Source organism: Prionailurus bengalensis, chromosome B3, assembly GCF_016509475.1.
Source record: "Prionailurus bengalensis isolate Pbe53 chromosome B3, Fcat_Pben_1.1_paternal_pri, whole genome shotgun sequence".
Classification (NCBI taxonomy): Eukaryota; Metazoa; Chordata; class Mammalia; order Carnivora; family Felidae; genus Prionailurus; species Prionailurus bengalensis.
The window spans coordinates 42,557,209-42,578,461 of record NC_057355.1 but is presented as its reverse complement, the minus strand read 5'-3'; the positions used below and the strand labels follow the sequence as shown (position 1 = coordinate 42,578,461).

General features: G+C 42.3%; 1 protein-coding gene across 7 annotated transcripts in view; it reads left to right on the top strand.

Moving 5' to 3' along the window:
• The window catches only part of TLN2 (talin 2), a 447,276-nt gene that overhangs the window by 171,655 nt on the left and 254,368 nt on the right, over positions 1-21,253 (top strand). For 5 of the 7 annotated variants that reach the window (XM_043555274.1, XM_043555273.1, XM_043555271.1 and 2 more), the window contains exon 3: positions 7,405-7,482. The exons of the other annotated variants lie outside the window; for them this stretch is intronic. The gene's annotated coding sequence lies outside the window, so the exon portion shown is untranslated. The remainder of the gene's footprint in view (positions 1-7,404; positions 7,483-21,253) is intronic. 7 annotated transcript variants of the gene reach the window in all.

Here is a 21,253-nt window from a genome sequence, read left to right as displayed (position 1 = left end):
CTGCCAGGACAGTTGAGGTGGGAAGGGAGGAAGCAGGCCCTGGCGGCCCCTCTAGCCTGGGAGCTGAAGACACAACTCACATGCTTCTCGCAGTCTTGGATTCTGGGGGTTTACTCGGGGGGTGGGGAAGAGCTGGCATGCAGGGGCCACCGGGAAGGACTGCTGCAATAGATGGGAACATACTCCAGCCAAGACTGGAAACTGCCAACAGGAACATCCTGGCCACGAACTGCTTGGTAGCAAAAATGGGAGTAGGGAAGGGTCTAATCAATTTAATTTTTGGAAAGACCAAGGGGGAACTAGAGCAGTATTTCCCTGTTCTTTTCTTCTCTGTTTCTTAAAGAAAAAACACAGTTGTTAGACATTTTTCTAAAATGCCTTCCCCGGGGCCACCTAGGTGGCTCGGTCAGTTATGTTGTCCGACTCTTGACTTGGGCACCGGTCACAATCTTGCAGTTTGAGTTCCAGGCCCGTGTTGGGCTCCACAGTGCTGCTGACAATGCAGAGCCTGCATGGGATTCTCTCTCTCCCTCTGGCTCTCTGCTCCTCCCCCGCTTGCACTCTCTTTCTCAAAATAAATAAATAGCGCAATTTTGTCATAGTGAATTGAGTTTGGCAAAAACATTGAAGTTTTGATTTGTTCACTTGAAGGTAGTGTAACATCTCAGGGTTATGTTAAAGGTTACATTCAGAATCTTGAAATTAATAACATAGGATATTTCTTGATGTCTGTATTCCATGCTCACTTGGTTTTTTTTCAGCAAATTGGTGATGAAAGCTTTTTGGTGTGTGGTTGCAGACTTCTAAAAGATGAATGTGTTTGTTCTTCCTTTCCCCAAGGGAGACTCTCTTCATAGCTCTGATTAATTGGAAGTCCTAGTCATTTGAATGTTAGTTAATTGGGCTCATATTGAAAATAATTGCCTGTAACAATATACTGAATGTGGTAGTCAAGAGACAAAAATTTCCTTCTAACCCAAAAGTCATAAGGAAAAATACATGTACAGTGCATGTTTTGGCCAGTGAATAGTGAGTTAATGATACACTTACATAAGATTGCTTACTTATTCTTTTCTTCATATAGTCCTGTATTGGTGGGGCGTCTTTGCACCCATCCTATTAAAGGGCCAGGGTATAGCCCTGAACCTAGTAGAGTCCCTGTTCCTATGAAGCCTGCATTCCAGTTGCTCATGTTACTAATTTAGTGTGATTCTCTGTGCCTTTAAAGTTTTGAAAAGAGGAACGGTGAATTATATAACAAGAAGGAATTCATGGCATCAGTCAAATTTTTCTGGTTGCGATAAACCTATAGTCTGAGTGAGGTCACTGTGTATAATTGTAGCACTTCTCTGGCCCTCATAGCGAACATGAGCTTCCCAGTCCTTTGCATTAACATTCTTTGCCCCATTAATTGATCTTTTCAGGGCATTGTGCTTAGTCATGCAATTGTGAATGTAGTAGAGCAGAGTAAGCCTTCAATAAACATTTGCATAAAAATCTCATTATAACATTTTCCAAACTGTTGTGTGAGGCCCTTGTCCCGGGACCTAGACCATGGGAGTAAGGGAATCTGTGTACAAATAAGGTTGGAGCTACTCATTCACTATGAATATTTGCACATTAAAGTGTCTAAAATGTCCTGCATTGGAGAAACTCAGGTTGTTGAAACGAGCCTTTTACACATTTATGGAGAATCTTTTTTTTTTTTTTTTTTTTTTTTTTTTGCTTATAACATCCCTGACTTCCTAGTTGGCTGGAATTCTGGTTTGAGAGGAATACAAAGAGATTGCTGGAGCTTTTTTCTTTGCCCTGCACAGAGCAAGGTAGCTTATCATTTCTCCTCTCTGGAAACCTTGGGCGTTGATGCTTTGAGCTTGTGCTTTGTTGGGTTTCTTTTGACCCCAGCACCCAGCCTCTGGCTGGGAAGTCAGCAGGGAGGGGGCCACGAAAACAGAACTGGACATTTCGCTTTGGAGTCGGATACCTTCTGACAGTGGAGCTGGACTGTAAACACGGAGCTGTACATAGACAGAAAAAGTTCTCCTGGTTTCAGAAAAAAGCAAGACAGATCCTTGGCAAGTGGTAGGTGTGTTAGGCAATGGGGAGAATTTTTGTTTTCAGAATTTGTCTTTACTCTGTCTCTTCCAGTCTGCATTTTAGGGCTCTGAAGAACTATCTGATTTATTTGCTTCTTGGATTTTGCTCCTGAGGAATTAGGAGTAAATGTGTCCAATGTTAGTGATAAATACAAGCTAAAAGTAGTACATTGGACTCCAGGATAACATGGATAACATGGGCTGCCACTCCTGCCCCCAGCCAGAAATGGGCATGTAACTTTTGACTCTCCCCTCCCCCAAGTTGCATTGATAACATAGTCAATGAGTACGTAGTTTGTATGTTGTATGTATTACAGACTCTTTACTTAAAGTAAGCTAGAGAAAATGTTAATATCCTAAGAGCAAATACACTTACAATGCTGTATCTGTAAAAAAAAAAAAAAAAATCCACACACATGTGGACCCACATAGTTCAAACCCATGTTGTTCAAGGGCCAACTGTATACTCTTCTTATCAGCTCAATTTAGATTTTCTCTGCTTTGCTTGGTGTTATGTTCTAAATAATGTTGGGCAGCAAAAACATTGAAGATATGTTGATATGGGCCCCTCTCCTGATTTTTATGCTCATATTGATGGTGTTAGGACAAAGCTTGAATGTGTTATTACACTATTCCGTCTTTTATTGATTGATTGATTGATTGATTGATTTTAAATGTTTATTTTTGACAGACAGAGCATGAGCGGGGGAGGGGCAGAGAGGGAGGGAGACACAGAATCAGAAGCAGGCTCCTGGCCCTGAGCTGTCCGCACAGAGCCCAATGCGGGGTTCGAACTCACAAACCGCGAGATATGACCTAAGCTGAAGTCGGACACTCAACCGACTGAGCCACTCAGGCGCTCCACACTATTCCTTGTCTTTTAATGAAATGTTAGGACAGAGGTGTTGTTAGCCGCTTCGGATCTGTACCATGTCATGAGATGTCAGCCACATGCCTTGTGAAGGCCCTTTGTGGCTTGAGACGTCCTTGCCTCCTCAGATCCTCTTCACCTTGGCCCCACATTCTTGTGCAAATGCTGCCAAGTAAAATGTGGAAAACAAATGTCCATCAAACCCTCATGGTGAAAAAGTACTTTGTATGGTCTCAGTCAGATTACTGAATATGTGTTTTGTTTCTTTAATGCTGTGAAGATGATAATCAGTAGTGGATGTACCATTTGGGGGCACTTTGCTTTAGGCACTGAGTTAAGAACTGTATCTATACATTCTCAGTAGCAAATGGCCCGGGATACAAAAGCAGTTAAGTCCAGCCCTAAAGTGCCGAGGGTGGTGACAAGTCCATAGTGTTTGCTATCTTTTGGTCACCTCTACCTACGCCTGTCTCAAATTACTCAGAAAAGGTACCGCGTGGTACTCAAATTACTCAAAAAAGGGAGCTGCCAAATGATGTATCCGATGATGTCCCAAAGAAGTCCATTTTAAGGCAGAGTTCTTTAATGTGCTTCTGGTACCTCTAAAATTAGTTTCTATTGATTTGTAAAGGTCTTATCCATGTTAAAGAGGAAGCGCTTTTGATAGGTAAGTGTCATGCATAGATATATACTATTCCAGAGTTCTTTTAGGGACCTTACTTCCTATGAGTAGGCACTAAACAATGAGTTTCTGCTCAAGGCTGCTCCCACCAAACTGAGCTCAAGTAAGACCATGTTAGACTCTTGAGCATTGTTGGTTGCTTTACATACACTATCTTCTTTAATCCTCAAAACAGCTCTTGTGATGGGCATTATTACAGAGGAGGAAACTGAAGCACACAGAGGTTAAGGCACATCGAGGCCAAATGACTAGTAAGTGATCCAGGGTCAGTCTATACTTTGCACCACCCTGCTGTTGTCTCCCCTAAGTGTATTGTGTTGTGTCTCAATCCTGCCTGATGTGTCTCAGCCTCAGATGCGGACTTGCTTGGCTCCCTGTCCACCTGCCCCCAACCATCCATTTAGAAAGATACCCTTCTACCGGGGAGGGGTGAGGAGAGAGAGGCTGGTGCATGGCCCTGTGTGTTTGTCTGACTTAGGCCCTGGAGACACACATACTTGGTTAGGTCTCATGATTACTCATTACTGAAATTGGATAGTGGTTCTTGTCCTTTGTCTACTTTCTAGGGACTTTTTTTTTTTTTTTTTTGAGAGGGAGCCTCCAGGAGATGGAGGGAAGGATTAATTAGATTTGTACTTTACATCCAACACACCTGTAAAGGGATTTGTATGTCTACAAGGGATTATAGCTTTTTAACCAGGTTTATAATTATGGTATTAGGAGGATTCATGCATTATATGGAACTTCTCAACCTTTAAAAATAGGGCAATGAGAAGAATAAATTTGTTTGCTGGAAATAAATTGAACATAATGGTCCCATTATGGGAAAACATTATGTTATAGTCTAAATAGAAAAAAAAGGCTTTTCATAGATAAACATAATCCAATAAAAATAAATCAGTGAAGTGGTTAAAACATGAGAGTGGAGAATATTTTAACCGTAGAAATGGCCCATCTGGACAAGTATGTCGCATTTGTTTTTATTCTTATTCAGGTAGTCTTTTCATCAGCACTCTTACTAGTCAGGAATGAATCTACCTGTCTCTTGAAATACTTTTGCCTTTGTTACACTAGCTTTGAGTCTCCTGCTTCAGTTACTTTGGCTGTAGTCATAACCATTACAAGACATTATATGTCCTAAATCTTCATTGATGTGATTACAGGGTTTACTGTTCTGTTTTCAAATGGAATGGGATGATGGAGAAGATGGAAAATAAAAAGCAGCACTGTATTATGTGGTACTCCTTTGGTCACAAGTAACAAACTGAATTGAGCTAGGTTAAGTGAAAAAGGGGGGTTTTAGAATAAGGATACAGGTGTGTCTTTAGAAACCCAAATGCAAGGACAAAGTGGCCCTGGGGAAGGGACAGGAGCTGGAGATGAGGAAGGGAACTCTTACCGATGTTCATTACAAGCCATGTGTGATACAAATGTCAGTAAATTCAGAAGAAAGCTGATCGAAGGCACGTAGAAATCTATGTAGTGTAACACTTTACACTGGAGCCTGGAGTATGATAAGGCTTCATTGTATTCTTTGGAAAAATCCTGCTCATAAGAAATTCATACAGTATAAGAAGAAAAAATGCTCTAAAATCCTGATAATCAGTGGTGATCCTAACTATTTTGATAAACATCCTTCTAGATGAGTCTTAGGACATCTAGGAACACACACACACACACACACACACACACACACACACACACACACAAATGGAATCATACTGTGCATGGTTGTTCACCTGTTTCACGTGGATATCTTTTCATATCAATACATACAAACCTCAGTCGTTATTTTCAGTATCTGTATGGTTTATTTAACCTGCCTCCTATTTGTGAACCTTTAGGGCATTGACTTGTTTTCTCTGTTAATTACGGTGCTATATATATCCATCTCTCTGCTTACACAATTAACTACCCGTAAATTCTTAGGGGTAGCATTGCTGGATCAAAGAATATGTCATTTTACATGTGGACAAAATTATGTAAGTGGTGGACTACATCGTGAACTATGTCTATAACATTGGCTGTGGTCAGTCTTTAACATCTCTATCAATTTGATAGGTTAAAAAATCCTCCATTTTCTAAACCTGTATGTTTTCATTGTTAGTGTAGTTGATTATCTTCTCATATGTTTATTGCTATTATGATTCCTTTTTGAAAATGCTTATTTTGAGAGAGCATGTGCTGTTGCAGGAAGCCTGACACGGGGATAGATCTCACGAACTGTGAGATCATGACTTGAGCGGAAATCAAGAGTTAATTGTCTACTTAACCAACTGAGCCACCTAGGCGCCCTGTATTAGGATTCTTCTCTTAATGAAAGCTTATTAATCGTCTTTGTCCATGTTGACAGGACTATTTTCTTACTGCTTCATTTTTTTGCTTAATAAGGAAAGTAGCCTTTATATGTCTGCTGTATAAATATTGTACCTAGTCTCTTACTTTACTTTTTGATGAAAATACCACCTTTTGTTCTTTGTTTTTATTTTTGACACATTTTTGCCATTCACAAATTTGAAATTTTAAAAAATTCACCCAGCCAGGTGTCTCACTCCTTTATAGTTTCAGTTTTTGATGTCCTGTTTAGAAAGAGCTTTTCTGGGTGGCTCGGTCAGTTAAGCATCTGACTTGGGCTCAGGTCATTATCTCACAGTTGGTGAGTTCGAGCCCTGCCCTGGGTCAGGCTTTGTGAGTTCGAACCCCATGTCAGACTCTGTGCTGACAGTTCAGAGCCTGCTTCAGATTCTGTGTCTCCCTCTTTCTCTAACCCTTCCCTGCTCACATGTCATGTGTGTGTGTGTGTGTGTGTCTGTCTGTCTCTCTCTCAATAATATATGAACATTAAAAAAAATTTTTTTATAAGCTTTTCTGTCCCTGTGGTATAAAATTATTTGTTTATATATTCTTCTAGGACTCATGATTCTACCTGGAGTTTGGTTTTTTTTTTTATAACCAGAGAGGTAGAGATCTAGATTTTTTCTTTCTCCCAAATAGCTAACCAACACCTTTTATTAACTAGTCTTACATAACTACCCAGGTATGATTACATGTACCTGGGTCTATTTCATATAAGTACTTGGTTCTTTAGTTGAATGTTTATCCTGTTTCAAGGATTCACATATATGTTCTTACTCAGATACCTGTTTGTTAACTGTGGCTATGAGCCATTTTGATTTGGACAGTCGATGATGGTGCTTCTCTGCTTCAGACTGGGTTCCCAGGGACTGGGGTGCTAAATGGTCAGTTGTGAATGGCTCTGAGAATCGGGAATAAGATGGGAACACTTGAAGCAAGAAGGGACCACTTGATAGACACGTTCGAGGAGCTGAGTAGGAAAAGGGTGAATGAGACCAGAAAGGCTCCTGTAAGCTAATTTTTAAAAAGGAGAGAAGTGCCTGATTTTTGTTCTAAACACTGGTGGGGCAAGTGGGTGGGGAGATGTATACATTTGGTCTTTGTTTAAATTCAAAACCATTAAGGATTTTTACCACAGGGAAGGGGAGGAATGAGTTTTTGCCTCTTTGCCAACAGTAACATAATTTTGGTCTTTGAAATAACTGTCTTGGGACCTCAATTCCCTGTTGGTAAAGAAAATTCCCAGCCCATGTGTTGGAGCGGAAATTCATTGTTTCCTGAGTTATTTCCTTTCATGCTTAGTATGGGGGGAAATGACCAAATGTATAGATGGAGAATTGTCCCCCCCCGAAACTGACATCTATAATATCACTTGATTCTGATGATTTCTACTGTTTTAGGTATTGCTGCTGAAGGCTTCTCCGATGCTTTAGGATATCTTCAGGGAAATCAACTCTTTACATAAACTGAGAATTTTGGTGAGTCCTTTAAAAATATATATCTTCTTTAAAAAACAAATGTTGGGGCACCTGGGTGGCTCAGTTGGTTGAGAGTCCAACTTCGGCTCAGGTCATGATCTCATGGTTCTTGGGTTCAAGCCCTGCCTCCGGCTCAGTGCTGACAGCTCAGAGCCTGGAGCCTGCTTCAGATTCTTTGTCTCTCCCTCTGCCCCTCTCCCGCTTGTACTTGGTCTCTCTCTCAAAAATAAACATTAAAAAAAAATTTAGGTGCTTAATTACTTTTCAGAGAGAGAGAGAGAGAGGCTCAGCACTGAGCCTGATAAGGGGCTCGATCTCCTGAACCACGGGATCATGACTTGAGCTGAAATTGGGAGTTGGACATTTAGTTGACTGAGCCACCCCGTGATCCCTAAAAAATATATCCTCTTATTGGGACCCTTGGGTGGCTCATTTGGTTAAGCATCTGACTTAAGCTCAGGTCATGATCTCACGGTTCATGGGTTTGAGCCCTGCATCGAACTCTGTGCTGACAGAGCCTGCTTCAGATTCTCTGTTTTCCTCTCTTTCTGCACCTCCTCTGTGTGCGCGTGTTCTCTCTCTCTCTCAAAATTAAACATTTTAAAAAAAGATTAAAAAAAGATGTATCTTCTTACCAATTAGCCACTCCCCTGCATTGATAAAACTTAGTGTGGAAACATTGTCACTTAGCCTGTCTCATTTGATATTTTCTGAGGCAGGCCTGTGTAGCTAGCTGTCTGGTCTTACTACTTAAATTGCTGTTTGTTTTTTGTACCTCGTAGTTGGGTGGGGTGAGGATGGGAGCCTGGAAGAATGGATAAGTAGCTGTTTTTTAACCTTACAGCATGAATTCTCATTTATTCACACTTGTTTGCTTTATAAACGTTTGATTTTTGGAGTGTTTGATAAGGAACGTAGAAAATTCTAGTAGTCGTTGCACTGTGAAACTGCTTGGTGGTTCTTGGAGCCCTCCAGGGATGGCACACAATTGCTCTAACATGAAATGAACTTGGGTTATAGATTATGGGTTTTGCACTCTGATTGTCCCAGATGGGGCTGCACAGTCCCAAGTTCCCTCGGCAGGGACAAAAGGCAGGTCCTCGGTGTCCTTGGATTGACATTTGACAGGTTAAGAAGGATTGGCTGTGCCCCTCTTCTCAAAAACCGTATTGTGGCACATCAGGCTTACTGGTTCTGTTTCTGACCAGCTGCACAACTGGGGACAAGCTGATCTTTGCCAATTTTCGTATCTTCATCTGTAAAACGTGTGGGCTGGCCCCAATTAGTCGTTCCCACACTTTGAGATTTTGTGGAACAGGAAAAAAAAAACTTCATGACCAATTTCTAGTATATGTTTTTGGCTATGTATATATAAAGTTGATCATTATTAAAGCTGGATGAGTGTGTGAGTCTTCACTATTCTTATATCCTATACTATTTTGCTTCAGAATTTTTCATCATTAAAGATTTGGAAAAAAAAAAAACCTTCGCATCTAACATCTCATGAAAAAACAGATACTTTAACACTGAAAAAGTAGGAATGTCCTACGTTTGTCTTTAGATGGCATGCGCTTAGCATTTTCATACATGAAAATTCTCTTCTGCTTACACCTCTTTGTCATTTCCCTGCTGACCTGCGACTGTTAGCCATGAACTAGCCAGCACTTGGCTGAAGACTGGCATTTGGGAAATTTTGGCATGCCTGACTGATGGCTAAGGGCTGTTCTGCCTCTAAAACTGTCTCATTCCTTTGAAGCAGGATAGAACTGTACTGTAGTCCACAATAGCTCTTGCGAGAAAATGCCGTGACAGCCTAGTTGAATTGAGAGGTGAGGTCAAACAGAAGAGAAGGGACCATTCTCTTGGGAAACCCAAATAAAAATGGCTGATTCACATGAACATGCAATTGAGCCGTGAGCTATCTTGCAGTCATTGTAAACATAATTTTGACGGGATCTTAAGTTGTTGGATAAAAGGATACAGAATCCTCCTTTCTCACCATGGTGGGCAGCCCCCCGGCCAGGTAGTATCTGACAGATGAGTGTGCCCCTCCAGTGTGGGGACGCTGAGAGGCAGGAGTGCAGTGGGCTGAATGCCTGCCTGCAGGGAGACCAGTGCTTACAGTCTGTGTGAGGAGCGGAGGACTGGGGAGGGGTGGAGGGCACGGCCCAGAGTTCTGCGCTAAGGGCAGTGGGATCGCGTGTATAGGGGATAGGAAAGGGTAAGGGAGCTCTCCTGCTCAGGAACCATTTGGTTGTCCTGGTGTTGTGTGTTGTCCTTGGAGGACCTACAGGTCCTGTTTGGTTAAGGGGCTTGGGCCCAGAGGGCAGGAAGCACCTCAGACATAAGCCTTTCCCTGGGTTCCAGATCCGAGAGCAGTGAGCCGAGTGCTTTCTTAGGCCATGGCCTGTACAGAAGGGAAAACTGGGCTTTCCATTTACTTCTCCTTGGGGTGTATGGCTGTGACTGGGGGCAGGGTGGGTGGAGAACAGGGGCAATAGTGGACTGAATCACTAGGAGAGGAAAATACTGTGGGGAAGGAGCAGTAATAACACCTATTTCAAGATGCCTACATAATCCTGGCTGCTTTTGAAAGCTCTGTGAAATCATACTGTGGCCAACATTGATAGGAACACAGTGGTTCAGTCCTTTGGAATTCCTCCCCTGGTGATTCCTTTAACATTCCTATTTTCTGGCAACTTAAATGAAATTTGACAGAATTACCTCGTTGTTTTCCCTTCCGTCAACCCTTCTCTTGGTTTACTGCCTGATTTGTATGTTTCATTTGGCTTGCTTTCTGAGGATATTTATTTCACTATCCTTTTTAGGAAAAAGCTATACCAAACAACAGCAACATTTGTCTTAAATGTATATGAATACGAGAAATTATCTGAAATCTTGACACTGCTGAAAGTGTCTAAAGTCATGAAGAAATGCTAGCAGAAGCTTTTATTTTGACATAAACCAGAGAGGGGAGAATTGCTTTAAGGGATGTGGGCCAGGCTGAGGCTGAATACAATTTAATGAATGAAAAATCAAATCAATCAATCATGTTCTGAGTATTTCAGAAGGCCAAGCACTGCTGGGCGAGATCTTGTAGGGGTGAACGTTGAGAATTGGAGATAGCCATGCTTCACAGGAATAAACGTGTGCTCTTAACGGGTTATGTGCATGAGAGAGGAGAGAAATTGATAAAGTGTTTGGGGGGGGGCACATATGACAAATGACTTGTTTAACGTTTTACTTAATGACTCGTGATGTATTCTGGATTTAAGAATAGATGTAATATTCTGAACTTATCTCCATTTTCCCTGCAGGCTTGTAAGAAAAATATTTAAAAACCAATTTTAAATGAAAAACACTGTTTCTGACTCTCTGGGAATCGTTAATTCCCAGTGCTGTTTAGGGGAGGTCTTGAATCTGTAAAATTCAAAGCAGGATCTACATAGCTCTTTGTCATTATCAGTCCCTTAAAAGCTCTGACGTCAGGAAAGGTGAGTTCCGATGCTTATTTTTCCTCATTAAAAATGTAATCTGTTAGGCACTTTTGTCTTCCTGCCATCCTCCATTATTAGCTGGATTCTTTAGATTACTCTGCTGGTTGACTGGAGGCATTGCCACTTGCTTACCCCCCTGTGGGCTCCCTGAGTGGCTGGGAGTCCTAATTAGCATCATCCTAATTAGCATCACATCCTTGATCAGGGTTCCCTGTCATGTGCGAGGCTCCTCACTCTGCTGTCTGTGCTTAGTAAATGTTTCAGAACAACAACAATTTCCAGATTGTGTTTCATTAAACTTAGGAATTCACGGGTATAATAGAATGTGCTGTTTCTGTATGCTTTTTGACTAATGAGGCTCATCACTTAATCTCTTTCAAGGTTAGCCCTGTGGAGAGCTCAAGATTTGAGCCTTTTCTAAGAATTGATCGTCATTCCCGATCTTAACGGCTCTGGAATATTTGTGTCTGCGTTGAAATAGTCTCCTATAGAACACAAACTTTTAAAACTCCCATAGTTTAGCTATGAAGTCCCATATTCTGAAGACCTAAAATCATCAACAAAGCCTTTCTGTTTATAACAAATCGGAATTGGACAGCTTTTCAGACCAGAAAATAACTAGTCTACTCGCAGAGTTTAAACATGACTTTAAGCATGCTGCAGGCCAGCTTAAGCGTGCTGCGAGGACTCAACACAGCACCGTGAAGCCTGCTGTAAGTTGAGAAAAAACCTACAGCTGTGATCTAAACATTAGTCTTCTAGAGGATCTTGCCTGTCATATAATGTTAGTCGAAGTAATGCATGCAAATGGCTAACAGTGGAAAACATTCCAGAACGGCTTGTAATGAAAGCAATAGGGTTTTACTTTACCTCTTCCTTCACTTAGTCTTGCTTTTCTCAGAAGCAACCACCTTTTTTTTTTTTTTTTCCTCCCCTGCAGATCATTTTTACTTTTGTGGCTTGGACATGTATAAATACTCTGCTAGCAGCACCTTTTCTCACTTGATCAGTTTTAAGAGCTGTTGATGGTGTCTTGTTGTGATTGCTGATGAGCTCACTCTGACCATCCCCCTTCTCCCTTCCTCCCTGCAGCTGATTAGCATTGTCAGTCCCATAGCTGTCTCCTCCCTGCCCCCTCAGCAACCTCCTCTATCCTTGTTCTGTCTCCTCCATAGGCTGTTTCTTGTTGACCCCCTCCCCCCACCATCATCTACCTCTCCATTTGGGGCAGCTGTACCTTTGATTTTCTAATGCTCCACGTTGGTGATATTTATATTCTCTCGTTTAGTACGGGCTTCCGTGATTTACCTGTGACTTGATTCTGAATGTTAAATGCAAGAAGCAGCATTTACTCTGTTGGGATGAGGGTAGCAGCTGTTGCCATCACAGCCCAGTTACGTGGTGAGATTATAGTCCTTCCTCTCTGGGGCCTGATGTCCCCATACCTTGGCACCTCTGTGGAGCAGGTTTGAATGGATTCTCCCTTTTAGGTGGTAACAGCCATCTTGGGCACGGCCTCAAGTTTTCCTAGCTTCTCAGTCTTCCCGTCCTTCCGAGGAACCAGCTTTCTGTTTGGAGGTCTTAGTCCCGTTGCCCCCCACCCTCCACCTTCAACCCAGAACCGTCTAAATTCTCAGGGTATGCTGCCTACCCCTAAGTCAGTGCTGATGGCCTGGAAAAGCTAATCAGTGTTAATACTGTTGGAAAAATGGCTTCAGGCTCTGGTGTCTCAGAAGAGGTAATCACCTTGGTTTTTAAAATTAGCCTTCATTTATTGAGGATCTGGTGTGTGAGGCACCTAGGCATTTGAGGCCTGGTGTTTGCAGAAATGCTCACACCAGCCCTTTGGAACAGAAAAATTACTATGGACACTGCTTCCATGAAGAAGTTGAGATCTAGATCAGAGACTGATCCAAGGCCTCCCCTGGGAAGTCCTTCTTAGATCCTGGGCTGGGTGGGGGGGGTATGGTGTCAGCTGTGGTTTCCTAGGTGAGAAAAGACTTATCTGCCATGTCATGGACACTTTTTTCAACGGACCCTCCCCCCACCCCGAGAAAATGGCTGCTGTTTTAAGGAAAACCAGCCCTGCTTAATTCCACCCTCATCCTTGTTGTGGGTATGCTGTGTGGCCAAGAATTCATTATGCAGAAGTCTGTGACTGGAAATGGCACTCTCCTTACCTACTCAGTGTTCCCTTTGTGAACTTGAATCGAGACAGGGGCTTCCTACTCAACCCTGCTGGTAAATAGGGAAAAGGTGCTTTGTCAATGGTGTTGGTGGGTTTAGAGAGTTTTTTAGAGCCTGGAGTATACCTGTGGGAGTCTGGTACATTTGATCCTCTTAATGTATATTGTGTTTTGGTGGCTCTTTTAGAAGAGAGTTTGGGAAGACCATCACATTTACGTTTAACACTTCATTTTCTTATGAATGTGGTGGTCTGGGTAAATCTTTCCCTTCACCTGTGTTTGGTGGATTACGCTTATGGTCCTGACCAGGTGGATGGCAGGTGCCCAAAGTAGGCGGCTCCCTTACACGGCGTTGGGCTTCCTCTTCTCCAGCTGCTTGCTCTCCTCATGATGCAGACCTGGGTAAGGTGGAACAAGCAGTCTCTCCTCAAACCTGTCTTGAGTTGGTCGTCTGCTTTCTAGGCAAATAGCTCATGGACGAGTGGTTGGCGTTATTCTTTGTCACTTTGCTCAGTGAAGGCGGTAGTAGCATTAACGTCTTCAGTCGAAGTGCAAACAGTGCTTACTTTCCAAACCTCTAGACCTACTCACTTTGTGCTCTCAAGTAAGTAGTGAATGAAAGGGAAGTCGGTTGAGCTGCACCTCATTTACATATGGGAGAGTTGTTTAGCCTTAGCGACGTCCAGTCTTAATGCACAGATAGGGGTCAATATTTACCTTGTTGCAATGGTTACAGAAGTAATCTCTCCTGCTTTGAGACTTAGTAGTGATACGCAGTCCAAGGTGACCCTAGTAAGAACTTCTAATGATCCAATTCTGGCTGACTATTTTTAATTTTTATATTTACTGACTGACTGTAAGGAGAAGATAGGGTGCTAAGCAGGTAGGGTTGTAATCTGGGTGAGACCTTTTTGGTTCCATTCTACAAAGATCACTAATCCTCACAGTTATAGAGGTGACTTGACCTTTGTGTAAAAGTGACTTACTTGGACAGTTTAAATCTTGATCAAAATTTCATCCCATGGTTGGAAATGGAGCTTCTAGAAGAGTGGGACTGAACCCAACCCTTTAGCAAGAGAAGGGAAGAAGGGCTTTGTATTACCTTTGTATTACCTGATGCTAAATAGTCCCCAAATTAGTTACATATTCTTCCATTTATTTACCTCTAAGTAGTGAAAACGATTCTATCTCCCCTGTAGGACACCATTTGGCTCCAGGCATCGGGGTCATGCAGGATGCGTGGTGCATTTTGCCAGCGCTTTGGAAAGTTTGATGCAGGCCCCGGGACATGACCTTTGTGAAAGTGAGGCCTCGTCTCCTTGGTTGGCCACTGTTCTCAGACGTTTGGATTCAGAGGAAGCATATTCAGTTTTCTGAACTAGGAAGGACAAATACATATCAACACCGCACAGTATAATGACATGGGCCTTGTTCTCTTGGGTCTCCACACTCCACAGGTGCAGAGGCATCTGACCAATGAGCAGGAGGAGAGGAAGTTTGGAGGAAGGAGCTATATCTAAGGGGGTAGAGTAGGTTTCCAAGAGAAAGCAGCATTTATTTCTGAGTGAATTGGTTTCAGTTTTGCCCCTTCCAGCAGAACAGACTATAAGCCACAGTGGGTTAAGCAAGAGAGAAGGTGGTGTTTTCTCACCTGGAATAGAAGTCCCGAGATGGGCTGCTTAGGGCTGGCAGGGGTGTGGGCTCCTTGCAGGGTAAGTAAAATTTCACATCTTACTTGTAGGTAAACTTCTTAAAATTTTTTTTGAGGGTATGAAAAGTGAGGTAAACTTTTATTTTTAAAAAATCTTTTTCAATGTTTACTTATTTTTGAGAGGCAGAGACAGAGTGTGAACGGGGGAGGGGCAGAGAGGGAGGGAGACACAGAATCTGAAGCAGGCTCCGGGCTCGGAACTGTCAGCACGGAGCCCAACGTGGGGCTCGAACTCCCAGACTGCGAGGTCATGACCTGAGCCGAAGTCGGATGCTTAACTGATTGATCCACCCAGTCACCTGGGGATAAACTTTTAAAACCAGCACTTAAAGCAAGAAACCCTCGGAGACAAAATTGCTCCTGAACATCCCATGGGAAGATGCCCCATGAGGGGCTGGTATTGTCTCTCCTGGTCAGCCCAACAGAGCAGGCTTTTCTCTGAGCTCTGGGAGAGCTTGCTGCTAAGTCATTGGTGCTTTTGTTTAAGGCCCATGTTGTAAACAGTAGAGCGGCTTGGGCATCCAGGTAGGACCCCAAGAGAAACCTAGTTCCCTGGGTTTTGCTCAGTGTCTGAAAGTTCTTATGTCCCTTCCGTGGTCTTTCTAGGACTTGCTTGCTCTCTGAGTGGGAGTGGAATTGCCTGCCGGATTGATTATTTATACCTTTTCTTATGGAGGCTTTGAAACCCATGCAAAAGCGAAGAGAATTTTATAGTGAACTGTATGTCCACCATCCTGGTTCAACAAGGATTAATCCTAGTCTTGTTTCATCTGTACCCTTCTTTCTTCCCACTCCTGATTTTGAAACACCTCTTTGCTATTTTATTCTATCAGTATTTCAGTATATGTCTCTCCAAGGTAAGACTTAGACCATGTCACACTAAAAACATAAAAATTACCAATATTCCCTTAATGTCAATAAATATCAAATTAATGTTTGACTTTTCTCAGTTGCCCCACATCCTTTTTGTTTGTTTGTTTATTTGAATTAGGATCCAAACGAGGCTTCCATGTGGCAATTGACTGATGAAGGAGTCAGTCCAGATCAGAAGAAGATTAGAGACCCATCTCCCCCACCCCCCTGTGATTTGTTTGTTGAAGAAACTGGATTGTTTGTCCTTTAGAGTAGAAAGCCTGAGAATGATCTCCCTCCCCTATCGAGAGACATATGACAGTGCTGAGGGATATTTTTACTCGTGACATTGTAGGGAGGCTTACTGGCATCTAGTGGGTAGAGGCTTAGGATGTTGCTAAAATCCTATGGGACACAGGACAGCCCTCCACAGCAAAGGATTATCTGGCCTAAAATGTCAGTAGTGCTGAGGTGGAGAAACTAGGCTGTGGAATTTCCCATACTGTGGATTTTAATGACTTCTTCTGTCTGGTGCTGTTTAACCTGTTTCTCTGTTCCTTGTGTTTTTTATGATTTGTTAAAGCTTAGGTTTTGGTCACATTCAGATCCAGATGTTTGTTTCCGTCTTGTCAAGCCTACATCAAACGTAGGCTGTGTATTTTCATTAAATTCATAGTCACGAATGGTCTCACTCTTTTGTGATGTTGGCGGTCGTTGATCATTGCCTGTATCTTTTCGTTCATTAGTGATTGTGAAATAGTGATTGTCCGTTCTATCATTCCTTCCTTATTTATATATGAGAATAGTTAAAGAGAAGTTTCATGGCAATTGTGTGTTTACCTTGAGGTTCATAGAAGCAAGGATCAAGGCTTGATATTCCCTATATTTTCAAATACACTGGGTTCCCTGGTGGCATCCTCCAAAAGTGATCCCTGAAGTTTTATTTTTTGTTGTTGTTGTTGTTGTTGTTGTTTTGGTGTAAATATAATTTGATGCATTTCAATGTAATCTCCTTACTGATATTCAAATTGTGCCAATTCTGGCCAGCAGAAACTAACTCAAGTTGGCTGCCAAATCCTTTTGGACAAGATTTGAGGTTTTTTTCTTCTTCTTTAGTATCCTTTCTGGTGTGACACAGTGTCACAGGCTTGTCTTACCTGGTTCCTACTCCCGAGTTAGATCTGCCACTTTTCCAAGGAACTCTGGTTCCGTTGAGTATTTAAAAGGCACAGTGTAGAAACTAAGAATGTTTATTCTCATTGGATTCATCGTTGTTTCTGAATCTTTTCAGTGGACCAAACTAGGGAATACGTGTATATATGTGTATTTGTGTTTGTGTATCTTATATATAAACGTAAAACCAATTATTCGTCTAGATACTTCTAAGTAAAATTGAGGTATAGAGGGTTCTACTTGATCACTTTTATATCTATGTTCTTTCTTCACCACCACCCCCCCACCCTCACCCAGGTCTCAGTGATCCCATATTTTTTCATTTGCTGTATCTCATGATATGTCATACACAACAGACTTAGTTGTAAAGATGTTTGGAATAGTTCTTACCTCTGTGATTGTGCCACCAGCTGTATATATAGTTAAGTTCATTGTTTGATTTCATTTCTGGTTTTGGGAGATTCCCTTTTCAATTGAATTTTGTGCAATTTTGTCATGGTTTCCAAGTCTCATCTACAACGTGAGGAATATTCAGAGGGGTTTGATTTTACCCTTTTTGCCTTGCCGTCCTGTTTCCTCCCTCCCCATATGTGCCATTTGAAAAAAATACGGTTTGTCTTTGCGCTATCTTCTTCTTTATTTAAGTTTATTTGGAGAAAGAGAGGACAGGATGGGCAGAGAGAGAGAGGGAGAGAACCTCGAGCAGGCTCCGCGCTGTCAGCATGGAACCCAGTGTGGGGCTTGAACTCGCAAACTGCAACATCATGACCTGAGCTGAAGTTGGATGCTTAGCCACCTGAGCCACCCAGTGCCCCTGTGCAATTTTTTTTTATACTAGCAATTATGTGTGTGCTTTCATATTTACATATCCCTCCCTTTTTCAGTACACAATAGTATACTGTACATATTTTACCGACCTTTTTCGCTTAATTTATCCTGGCTCTTGGCCAGAGTAGTGCACAGAGATAATCCACACACATTTGCACAGCTGCCCAGTCCTCCAATGTGTGAGTTTGCTCTTACTTTCACAGCCTGCCCTGTTGGTGGGCGTGTGTGGTTTTTCATCTTTCACTATTATGAATAGTGCTGTGTGGAATAGCCTTGGGCACCCTTAAAATTATTTTTCTTTTCTAACTTTATGGAAGTTAACTGTGTATATAATGTGACTCCTTTTATGAAGAGAGAGAAGGATGTCTGCAAGCTGGTGGGATGAAGCAAACTCTGGAACGAAAAAGGGAAGTTAGGTCTGGGAGAAATAGAGAAGCGCTTTTGGGCAGAATAGACATTCTGTCTTCAAGTAGAAGAAATCAGGCTTAGGAAGCCTGGTGGAATCCAGGTTTTCACCACCAGTGTTGCCTGGCCAAAGTCATTCAGTGTTACACTTCAGGGCAGGAGTTGGCAATCTTTCCCGGCAGAGAACCCAGGCTGTAAATATCTTGAGCTACCATCTCTGTTGCAGCTTCTAAAGTCGGTGTCGGAGTACAAAAAGCAGCCATAGATAATTCGTAAATAAATAAGCGTGGCTGTGTTCCAATCAAAGTAGAGTTGGGCGCTGAACTTGGGATTTCATACAGTTCTCATGTATTATGAAATAGGATTCTTTTGGATTTTTCTCCCCCAACCATTTAAAAATGCAAGAGTCATTCTTGGCTTGTTGCCCATAGTTTGCCAACCTCTGATCTGGGCATTTGGGAGCCGTAGAAAGTTCTTGAGCCCAGGAAGGACCTCCTCAAAACGATTATGGACATTGGATCAAAGAGGACTCCATCAGAGGGGAGGAGCCCAGGCTGTTCAGGAGGCTGGCTGTTGATGGTCTCCATGTGGATATAATTGGAAGGTGTCAGTGGGAGAGGGAATGGATTTCTTCTTTTTGTATTACCTGAGATGAGAGAATTATTGAGAAGCATGGACCTCATTATATTGTTTGATAGGGAATTTGCTTTATGTATAAAATTGGTACTCTTTAATCTTCCATCGGTTATATACAAAGAGAGAGCCATAATCCTCATTGCACATTGTGTGAGGGTGAGGGCAGAGTCATCTCATTCCTGCCTCTATTTCCCACCCTCACCCCATCAAGAAACCCAACACTGAGCCCATTCACCAGTGATCCTGTTGTGTCAGCTGCCTTGTACCTCTCGTTTTCCTGCGACATTTGCAGCTGACTGTTGAGAAAACAGTATTTTGTTTGTGGGAAGAAAATCAAAGACGACACAAATGAAAAAATGCATTTTTATATAATGGAAATTATTAGAGCAACTTTTAAAATGTCACTGCAGATTAATGCAGACAAGGAGGAGCTGAATATATTAGAAAGTAGGTCAAGTTACCTCATGTTTATGAATGAGGTGAATTACAGTGTGGGTTTAGGTTTATAAAATTGTGTGATACTATGGTTTATAGGAATTACCCTAGCCCAAATGATATTATGGCAAAGTATAATTAAAATAAATTGAGTTTGTTTCTTGATCCTTTGTGGCTCGGTATTTTATACCTAATATTTTATGAATTTAATAAACTAGAGAAAGTGATGAGCTTCTTGTTACTGCTCACATATCCTGTACTAGACACAGAATCTACTTGAGGGAGTTAAAGCTAAAGTAGATTTAATGCAGAGGATGAGTGCTTCCAGAATCCTTGGAAGGTGTGGAGGTGGAATTGGCTCTAGGTAAAGCCTCTAGGATACCCCCACACCCCCAGAACCATTTTCTCCTACCAGAACTAGGAAAACTGCCAAGGCTGTGGGAAGCTGTCGAATTAGGAACCCAGTATTTGAGATGCTGGCTCCTTCCCTGTGCCTTCTCTGCCAAGAGACCTTGCGTTTTGTAGATGCCCTAACACCCTGCCTCTTTCCCCAAGACTCACTTCCAAACCAAAGTTGCCTGTGAGCCCATCTCATTCGTGGAGAGAGTCTGTCACATTGGACTCCAGAGCTGCAAAGGAAGCTGGGCAATATGCAGTGTTGGGCTGTCCAGCCTCTCCCTGCTTTGAGTGAGCCAATCCCCTGAATTGCCTCAGTCTTCATTTTCAGGAAATGCCGCTTGAGAGATGCATGCTGCCACAGATAGGCCTTTGAGGGATGGTATGTCAGAATCTCCCTTCCTTGGACACACAGGATACGTTTTGATAGACTTACAAATGAGGCTAATAAATGGTGTAATGTGTCACCTTGCCACTTGTGTGGTTAGTTAACCTGTATTACTTAATAGTGTTACTGATAGCATAGAGAACTCAGTAAGGAAACATTTACCATTTCAAGAAAATCTTTTTTGGGTTGGAATTATTGGAATACTAGGAAAGGAACTCCTGTAGATTAATAGTAAAAACTTCAGGGATGGTGGAATCCAGGCCTAGAGAACATATTTTCTCCACGAAGGATGGTAGGTCAAAATACCGTGATGATCATTCATTACTTGAGCATTCGTTGTGCTAACCCAAGTGGAAGGACAATGATAAGGCTTTTGTTCACCACGGTATTGCCATCTAACTTCCTCACTATCACATTCTTCTATGAGTGTTTACTTGGGCACCGCCTCTTTCATCTGGTTAGGAACAGTCATGCCCAAGGGAATGAGTAGATGGAGTACTTCAGACAGGAGGTCGTTGATTTTGAAGTTGGGAAGACCTGGGTACAAATCTTAATTCCACCACCTACTAGAATTAAAAATATTGGCAAAACTTAGTTTTCTGTACCTATGTCTTCTGTTGAGAATGGAATTAATAATAATGTTCAGCACAAGCCTGCCATGGCCAATGTTCATGCTGGGCTGTGGCTGTCAGTGTGGAGGCATCCCTGTCACTGATTGGACTGCCCTCTGCCTTTTTCTTATCTCCTGATGAATTTTCCATGTGGTTATGGTGCTGCTGTGTCTGCACAGTAGTAATTTGCTCATCCTTGGTCATGGGTCCCTTGGATATTGCAGACGTGGCTTTTCTTTTTTGTATTTGAAGGCTTTTTCTTGCCCTTCAAGCACCCTTGGATTTCTCTCAAGACTCTTTCCTACGTGGAAAAGATCTCTCTTAGTGCTTAATAGGCATCAGAGCCATCATGGGGTCACAGAAGTCATGGTAGCTTTTTATTTGTCATTCAGACATCTGGAGCTCCTCCTGAGATTTGAAAGGTTGATGGTGGCCTGCCTGCGTGACTCCTCCTTCTTAATTAGATTACTGATGCCATTTCAGTGATGGTTTTACACTAAAGTGGCCTTAATTCCGTTGCCTCTGCATGTTTTTTCTTCACTCCATCTCTCCTTGGACTCCCCCGCAGTCCCTAATGTGAAGCCAGTTGCAGTAGTTGGGAGCATATAGGCCTCTCTTCTTCAACAAGCCTCCAGGATGGCCATAGCTTAGTA